Consider the following 10,103-nt stretch of genomic DNA (forward strand, 5'->3'; position numbering starts at 1 on the left):
TTTTACTTTGCATATAAGATTTGATCAAAGTCAAACTTTGTTAACTTTGCTGAGTTTATAGAAAAAATATCAAGATTCACAATATGAAATCAATATTGTTAGAAGCATCATGAAATTTATTTTCATACCATATAATTTTAGTATGTAGACGTTGATTTTTTTCTACAAAGTTGGTCAAACTTTACAAAGTTTGATTTTGACAAGATCTTATATGCAAACTAAAAAAAGATGGAGTATTAATCAGTTCAAAAGTCAAATGTTGTGTTAAAGCACACAGAGAGAATTACATTACAATAGCATGGCCATCGTGCCTGCTTTAACAGTCCTAGACTGACCACTAGGAGGTCAGGAAAACCAGTACGTACTCGTGAAATCGGAGTACTAGCAAGCTAAAGTAGCCTTTGACCTGACTACCATTAGACTGGACTAGTGCTGACGCGTCTGTTCTTCCAGTCTGGAACTCTGACACTAAGCAAAGAAATTGTGTCTCGTGTATACATGGAGGGTTTATACATGGGCACACACACGCACGACGCAACGCCCGGACGACTCGGGCTTGCTCAACAGAACACCAGCTGCGGCTACTACCCAAAACACCAACGGCCTCGGACTCTAACGTGACACACACGCATCGGCACCACGACACAAACACACACACGCACATGGCACACCCGCCACGGTTTGTTCCTAACAAGCACAAGACTAAACCAGTCCCTGCCGTGGTTTGATAGTCGGCGCTGCCGCATGAAGCTATCATTCCTCCCCACGGACAGCAGGAGTATGGTGATGGGCGGCCTCGTCGAAGAAGGTGATGCCGTCGTCACCTCGTTGAATCCCTCCAAACTAAACTAAAGATTAGGAAAAGATCAGCAGAAGGTGGCACCGTGGTGGCGTGGCCTCATCGGAGTATATCCATTAATTTTATTGCTAGTATATTAGTATATTGGGTCAAATGCGACAGACAGTTCGTCAATTTATGCAATTTTGTAAGGGGTAATGAAGCGTGTTTATGAAGTTCTGTAAGGGGTAATAAGCGGATCATTAGTTGGGTTAGAGGTGAGTGGAGGGGGCAAGAAAAAAATTGCAACAGGCTCCCGTGAATGACTGAAGGCTCTGAAGATTTGTGCGATGTAGGGATACTATGCGCCTCAGGAATCCTGACAGGCGACAGCTACGGCTCGAGCTTTTATCCTGGTTTTGAGCATACTGTTTTGGTTCAGACTTGTGCAATACTGACGCTAGGCCAATTTGAAGAAAGTTGTGTTAACTAGAGGACATACACTAGGCGTGTTACACACACAATTGCTGCACGGTTGACCGAACACACAGACACATGAACGGCTATTCTGGGACAGTGTTAAGATGGAAAGTATGGATGCACATTGCTATATTTGTGTGTATAGCAAACTAGGGTGCAGCCAAGGCTGCCTTCTGAAACGAAAAGATTCAACTTTTCTAGTTGTGCTTTTGGGTGGAAGTGAAGGAAAGGTAACAAAACCACTGGTTATGTCTGAAGATTGATGTGTCAACTGTCGAACATAGAGTGCAAAACTGAAGCTGGATTTTCAGAGAAATAATAGGACAGAAATCATTCGACACAATGGTGCATGTACAACTGAGATAATTGAGATCAGGTGAAAGAAATCTGGTAAATCCATTTGATAACAATGCGTCTAATGCAGTACATGGCAATGAATATGTTGGTTATGACATGATACAAATCGTACCATAACTGAAGATACTGACATAACAAAAAATAGGACTACAGACTACTAAGCTTGATGCACATAACCAACGCAGGTCCTCCTCGTTGCCTCTCACATAACCAACACAGAGAAGGAAAGGCCGTTCATGGTCTCTAGAATCTGAAGACCGACGCCTAACATCCGGCTCGCTGCTGTCGCAAAGAAAAAAGGGGTTGTCACCGTCCATGGATGCTCCCCGACAGCTAACTTGATAACCCAAATTTCCTTAACTGTAAAATAATCCATGCTGGCAAGGGGGTTGTAGGGCGTTGCTCGTTGCAAACGCGATGAATATGATGTCCGTGACATGGTATTAGTGCTGGTCAGAGAAACAAAACAAAGCACTGACGAATAGTATTGCACTTTGCCTAAAATGAGTGTCTGTTGTTCTCACAACATCGTAAAAAGGTCCGGCATAGTCTGGAACTCTTTGTGTCAAATGGTGCCGTCCGGCCAGACAAACACATAGGCATGTGGTCTAGACTGCAGCTAGGCTATGGACCACCAAGCTAAAAGAGGAAATATGAGAGAGCTGCGGAAAATTGTTTAATTCAAAGATGGAAAGAGACAAAGCTTGCCTGGAACAGATCCACATGCTGGATGGACGGCTTTGATTGTAGAGAGCATGGACTTACACAATACATAGACTTTTCTCTCTCTCTCTCTCTCTCTCTCTCTCTCTATATATATATATATATATATATATATATATATATATCACACTGTGCGTCCAAACCTATTTCAGCAAGAGAAAGATATATTCTTTTAGTTATACTTGATTTTTTGTTAGCAAGTAAAACTGTTGGAAGTGTAGCCGTACCATGCCAGCTCTACATGGGCCAAATAAACCACAGTAAGATGATGTTAGCTATCACTATAAAAGCTACTTGTAAATTTGACTCTCCCAAGTCTGGATTGCAAGAATTTTCATGAGCTTACCAGAGTCCAATGTCGCTGATCCAGCTTCTTGGTGGAAACCAGATGTGGTCTTGTACAGCAAGAAGCACTACAAGAGGAATCAGTTGACAAAATTATTTTATCAATTGGCATGTCGATATTGTATAGCAAGAAGAACTATTGCTGCAGCTAGTTTGACAAAGGAAACAAGATGGCAAAAGTACAGATCGATGTGTTTCCTGCTTGAGCCTATGCCAATAGACCAATTGCCTTAAATACTTGCTCACGTAAATTTAAATTGCCAGTTTAACCATCAGTAAACTCTGGTTGTAAATCGTTGTAAATCAAACATAGCTCCATCATAGTTTGCACAAAGAAAAAAGATACCTGCGACGAAGTAGGTCTAGGCGACGATTGATGGTCTTCCGACAAAGTCGGCGGAGGCGATTGCGGATGGTCTTGCGGCAAAGTCGATGGTGACAACGGTGGATGGTCTTCAGGCGAAGTTGGCGGACGCGACATTGAGTTGTTCGTCTTTAGAACTTGTGATCTAATCCGGTGGAGGCTTTCTTTCTATGGCACCAAAGAATTTGTGAAATCCAGATGGGCCATCCATGGCTATCGTGTTGGAGTATTTCTTCTGCACGGACATGGCACTGAATTCCCTCCAAATTGAACACATCCGCCAGCGCCAGGAGATAGACGTGGAGGAGGCTGGGTGTGGCGCCGGGGAGGATTGGGGCGGTGGTGAGAGGAAGGAGCACATGGAGCTGGAAGGAAGCCGAAGAGGACAAATCGGCGGCGTGGAGAGGAGAGCACAGATCGGCGGCGGCGCACGCTGTTTAGGAGGAGTTTGTGCATGTTTAGGAGGATAAAGGGCTCTTGTGCGTCTGCTCTTGCGCGGGGGAGTCGTAGCTGTCGACATGGAGCACGCGGACGGCACGGACGGCCATGGCGGCGGCGAAGGGGCGGGCGAGGTCGGCAGCGAGGGGGTGGGAGAGAGGGGGAGGAGCGCGCGCACACAGGAGGCGGGAGGCGGGGCCAGGGAGGAGGAAGACGGCCGCGACGAGCGCTCCAGGCTCACCGGATCGAGCGTCGCCGGGGTCGGTCGCCTTTGGCAGCTGGAATTGGGAGGCGAGGGAGGTCCCATGCTCTTTTTTATTCTTAGAATTGAGAGACTGTGCTTTTGGACCGCGGGTTGAATATTGAGAACTACAGGGGGATTTTGGGAAATAGCCTGAACGAAACGTTTTTTCTCACTTAAGCAAGGACTGCAAGTTCAATGACCAAAAACCACAGGGATTTTTGTGTAAAAAAAGGACGCGACGGTGAACTCGACAGACTCAACCCGTCCACGGCAGAAGATAGAGAGAGAATGAAAGTCATTCCCTATGCCTCAGCCATAGGTTCTATAAAGTATGCCATGCTGTGTACCAGACCTATTGTATACCCTGCCCTGAGTTTGGCAGGGGAGTACAATAGTGATCTAGGAGTAGATCACTGGACATTGGTCAAAATTATCCTTAGTGGAATAAGGATATGTTTCTCGATTATGGAGGTGACAAAAGGTTCGTCGTAAAGGGTTACATCGATGCAAGTTTTGACACTGATCCAGATGACTCAAAGTCTCAATCTGGATACATATTGAAAGTGGGAGCAATTAGCTAAACTAGCTCCGTGCAGAGCATTGTTGACATAGAAATTTGCAAAATACATACGGATTTGAATGTAGCAGATCCGTTGACTAAACTTTCCTCACAAGCAAAACATGATCACACCTTAGTATTTTTTGGGTATTAATCACATAGCGATGTGAGCTAGATTATTGACTCTAGCAAACCCTTTGGGTGTTGGTCACATGTCGATGTGAACTATGGGTGTTAATCACATGGTGATGTGAACTATTGATGTTAAATCACATGACGATGTGAACTAGATTATTGACTCTAGTGCAAGTGGGAGACTGAAGAAAATATGTCCTAGAGGCAATAATAAAGTTATTATTTATTTCCTTATATCATGATAAATGTTTATTATTCATGCTAGAATTGTATTAACCGGAAACATAATACATGTGTGAATACATAGACAAACAGAGTGTCACTAGTATGCCTCTACTTGACTAGCTCGTTGATCAAAGATGGTAATGTTTCCTAACCATAGACATGAGTTGTCATTTGATTAACGGGATCACATCATTAGGATAATGATGTGATTGACTTGACCCATTCCGTTAGCATAGCACTTGATCGTTTAGTTTGTTGCTATTGCTTTCTTCATGACTTATACATGTTCCTGTGACTATGAGATTATGCAACTCTCGTTTACCAGAGGAACACTTTGTGTGCCACCAAACGTCACAACGTAACTGGGTGATTATAAAGGTGCTCTACAGGTGTCTCCGAAGGTACTTGTTGGGTTGGCGTATTTCGAGATTAGGATTTGTCACTCCGATTGTCGGAGAGGTATCTCTGGACCCTCTCGGTAATGCACATCACTTACCTTGCAAGCATTGCAACTAATGAGTTAGTTGCAGGATGATGTATTACGGAACGAGTAAAGAGACTTGCCGGTAATGAGATTAAACTAGGTATTGAGATACCGACGATCGAATCTCGGGCAAGTAACATACCGATGACAGAGGGAACAACGTATGTTGTTATGCGGTCTGACCGATAAAGATCTTCATAGAATATGTGGGAGCCAATATGAGCATCCAGGTTCCGCTATTGGTTATTGACCTGAGACGTGTCTCGGTCATTTCTACATTGTTCTCAAACCCGTAGGGTCCGCACGCTTAAGGTTTCGATGACAGTTATATTATGAGTTTATGAGTTTTGATGTACCGAAGAAGTTCGGAGTCCCGGATGAGATCGGGGACATGACGAGGAGTCTCGAAATGGTCGAGACGTAAAGATCGATATATTGGATGACTATATTCGGACATCGGAAAGGTTCCGAGTGATTCGGGTATTTTTCGGAGTACCGGAGAGTTACGGGAATACGTATTGGGCCTTATTGGGCCATACGGGAAAGAAGGAAAAGGGCCTCAAGGGTGGCCGCACCCCTCCCCTTGGTTTGGTCCGAATTGGACTAGGGAAGGGGGGCACCCCCTTCCTTCCTTCTCCTTTTCCCTTCCTCTTTTCCTATTCCATATGGGAGGTGAAATCCTACTAGGGCTAGGGAGTCCTAGTAGGACTCCACACTTGGCGCATCCCCTCCTAGGGCCGGCCTCCTCCTCCCTTGCTCCTTTATATACGGATGCAGGGGGGGCACCCCAAAGACACAACAATTGATCTCTTGATCTCTTAGCCGTGTGCGGTGCCCCCCTCCACCATAATCCACCTCGATCATATCGTAGCGGTGATTAGGCGAAGCCCTGCATCGGTAGAACATCATCATCGTCACCACGCCGTCGTGCTGACGAAACTCTTCCTCGACACTCGGCTGGATCGGAGTTCGAGGGACGTCATCGAGTTGAACGTGTGCAGAACTCGGAGGTGCCGTGTGTTCGGTACTTGATCGGTCGGATCGTGAAGACGTACGACTACATCAACCGTGTTGTGCTAACGCTTCCGCTTTCGGTCTATGAGGGTACGTAGACAACACTCTCCTCTCTCGTTGCTATGCATCACCATGATCTTGCGTGTGCGTAGGAAAATTTTGAAATTACTACGTTCCCCAACAGTGGCATCCGAGCCTAGGTTTTATGCGTTGATGTTATGCACGAGTAGAACTCAAGTGAGTTGTGGGCGATATAAGTCATACTGCTTACCAGCATGTCATACTTTGGTTCGGCGGTATTGTTGGATGAAGCGGCCCGGACCGACATTATGCGTACGCTTACGCGAGACTGGTTCTACCGACGTGCTTTGCACACAGGTGGCTGGCGGGTGTTAGTTTCTCCAACTTTAGTTGAACCGAGTATGGCTACGCCCGGTCCTTTAGAAGGTTAAAACAGCACCAACTTGACAAACTATCGTTGTGGTTTTGATGCGTAGGTAAGAACGGTTCTTGCTAAGCCCGTAGCAGCCACGTAAAACTTGCAACAACAAAGTAGAGGACGTCTAACTTGTTTTTGCATGGCATGTTGTGATGTGATATGGTCAAGACGTGATGAGATATAAGTTGTTGTATGAGATGATCATGTTTTGTTGAAGTTATCGGCAACTGGCAAAAGCCTTATGGTTGTCTCTCTATTGCATAAGATGCAAGCACCAAATAATTGCTTTACTTTATCGCTATGCGATAGCAATAGTTGCAAGAGCAATAGTTGGCGAGACGACCATGTGATGACACATTGATACAGATCAAGATGATGGAGATCATGGTGTCATGCCGGTGACGATGAAGATCATGACGATGCTTTGGAGATGGAGATCAAAGGCACAAGATGATGATGGCCATATCATGTCACATATTTTGATTGCATGTGATGTTTATCTTTTATACATCTTATTTTGCTTAGTTCGGCGGTAGCTTTATAAGATAATCTCTTACTAAATTATCAAGGTATAAGTGTTCTCCCTGAGTATGCACCGTTGCGAAAGTTCTTCGTGCTGAGACACCACGTGATGATCGGGTGTGATAGGCTCTACGTTCAAATACAACGGGTGCAAAACAGTTGCACACGCGGAATACTCAGGTTAAACTTGACGAGCCTAGCATATAACAGATATGGCCTCGGAACACGGAGACCGAAAGGTCGAGCGTGAATCATATAGTAGATATGATCAACATAGTGATGTTCACCATTGAAACTACTCCATCTCATGTGATGATCGGACATGGTTTAGTTGATTTGGATCGCGTGATCACTTAGAGGATTAGAGGGATGTCTATCTAAGTGGGAGTTCTTAAGTAATATGATTAATTGAACTTTAATTTATCATGAACTTAGTCCTGGTAGTATTAGCATATCTATGTTGTAGATCAATAGCTCGCGTTGTTACTTCCCTATGTTAGATATATGTTCCTAGAGAAAACTAAGTTGAAAGATGTTAGTAGCAATGATGCGGATTGGATCCGTGATCTGAGGTTTATCCTCATTGCTGCATAGAAGAATTATGTATTTGATGCACCGCTAGGTGACAAACCTATTGCAGGAGCAGATGCAGATGTTATGAACATTTGGCTAGCTCAATATGATGACTACTTGATAGTTTAGTGCACCATGCTTAAACGGCTTAGAATCGGGACTTCAAAGACATTTTCAACGTCATGGACCATATGAGATGTTCCAGGAGTTGAAGTTAATATTTCAAGCAAATACCCGAGTTGAGAGATATGAAGTCTCCAACAAGTTCTATAGCTAAAAGATGGAGGAGAATAGCTCAAGCAGTGAGCATGTGCTCAGATTGTCTGGGTACTACAATCGCTTGAATCAAGTGGGAGTTAATCTTCCAGATAAAATAGTGATTGATAAAATTCTCTAGTCACCATCACCAAGTTAGTAGAACTTCGTGATGAACTATGATATGCAAGGGATAACGAAAACGATTCCCAAGCTCTTCGTAATGCTGAAATCGACGAAGGTAGAAATCAAGAAAAATATCAAGTGTTGATGGTAGACAAGACCACTAGTTTCAAGAAAAGGGCAAAGGGAAGAAGGGGAACTTCAAGAAGAACGGCAAGCAAGTTGCTGCTCAAGTGAAGAAGCCCAAGTCTGGTCCTAAGCCTGAGACTAAGTGCTTCTACTGCAAAGGGACTGGTCACTGGAAGCGGAACTGCCCCAAGTATTTGGTGGATAAGAAGGATGGCAAAGTGAACAAAGGTATATTTGATATACAAATTATTGATGTGTATTTTACTAGTGTTCGTAGCAACCCCTCGGTATTTGATACTGGTTCAGTTGCTAAGAGTAGTAACTCGAAACGGGAGTTGCAGAATGAACATAGACTAGTTAAGGGTGAAGTGACGATGTGTGTTGGAAGTGGTTCCAAGATTGATATGATCATCATCGCACACTCCCTATACTTTTGGGATTAGTGTTGAACCTAAATAAGTGTTATTTGGTGTTTGCGTTGAGCATGAATATGATTTGATCATGTTTATTGCAATACGGCTATTCATTTAAGTAAGAGAATAAATTGCTGTTCTGTTTACATGAATAAAACCTTATATGGTTACACACCCAATGAAAATAGTTCGTTGGATCTCGATCGTAGTGATACACATATTCATAATATTGAAACCAAAATATGCAAAGTTAATAATGATGATGCAATTTATTTGTGGCACTGCCGTTTAGGTCATATTGGTGTAAAACGCATGAAGAAAATCCATGCTGATGGGCTTTTGGAATCACTTGATTATGAATCAGTTGATGCTTGCGAACCATGCCTCATGGGCAAGATGACTAAGACTCCGTTCTTCGGAACAATGGAGCGAGCAACAGATTTGTTGGAAATCATACATACTGATGTATGTGGTCCGATGAATATTGAGGCTCGTGGCAGGTATCATTATTTTCTGATCTTCACAGATGATTTGAGCAGATATGAGTATATCTACTTGATGAAACACAAGTCTGAAACATTTGAAAAGTTCAAAGAATTTCAGAGTGAAGTGGAGAATCATCGTAACAAAAATAAAAGTTTCTACGATATGATCGCAGAAGTAAAATATTTGAGTTACGAGTTTGGCCTTCAGTTAAAAACAATGTGAAATAGTTTCACTACTCACGCCACCTGGAACACCACAGCATAATGGTGTGTCTGAACATCATAACCGTACTTTATTAGATATGGTGCGATCTATGATGTCTCTTACCGATCTATCACTATCGTTTTGGGGTTATGCATTAGAGACAGTTGCATTCACGTTAAATAGGGCACCATCTAAATCCGTTGAGACGACAGCGTATGAACTATGGTTTGGCAAGAAACCTAAGCCGTCGTTTCTTAAAGTTTGAGGTTGCAATGCTTATGTGAAAAAGTTTCAACCTGATAAGCTCAAACCCAAATCGGAGAAGTGTGTCTTCATAGGATACCCAAAAGAAAATGTTGGGTACACCTTCTATCACAGATCCGAAGGCAAGATATTCATTGCTGAGAATGGATCCTTTCTAGAGAAGGAGTTTCTCTTGAAAGAAGTGAGTGGGAGGAAAGTAGAACTTGATGAGGTAACTATACCTGCTCCCTTATTGAAAAGTAGTTCATCACAGAAATCTATTTCTGTGACTACTACACCAATTAGTGAGGAAGCTAATGATGATGATCATGTAACTTCAGATCAAGTTACTACCGAACCTCGTAGGTAAACCAGAGTGAGATCCGCACCAGAGTGTTACGGTGATCCTGTTCTGGAGGTCATGTTACTTGACCATGACGATCTCACGAACTATGAGGAAGCGATGATGAGCCCAGATTCCGCGAAATGGCTTGAGGCCATGAAATCTGAGATGAGATCCATGTATGAGAACAAAGTATGGACTTTGATTGACTTGCCCATTAATCGGCG

At 43.4% G+C, this 10,103-nt stretch overlaps 1 long non-coding RNA gene across 1 annotated transcript; it reads right to left on the minus strand.

Moving 5' to 3' along the window:
* Positions 1-1,641: 1,641 nt before the first annotated feature.
* Positions 1,642-3,780, minus strand: LOC125537227. Its single transcript, XR_007295703.1, has 2 exons — positions 3,030-3,780; positions 1,642-2,751 (listed from the first exon to the last, which is right to left on the minus strand). It is a non-coding gene; the product is annotated as an uncharacterized LOC125537227 (long non-coding RNA).
* Between the last annotated feature and the right edge of the window lie 6,323 nt (positions 3,781-10,103).

This window comes from Triticum urartu, chromosome 2 (genome assembly GCF_003073215.2).
Source record: "Triticum urartu cultivar G1812 chromosome 2, Tu2.1, whole genome shotgun sequence".
In the NCBI taxonomy this organism is placed as follows: Eukaryota; Viridiplantae; Streptophyta; class Magnoliopsida; order Poales; family Poaceae; genus Triticum; species Triticum urartu.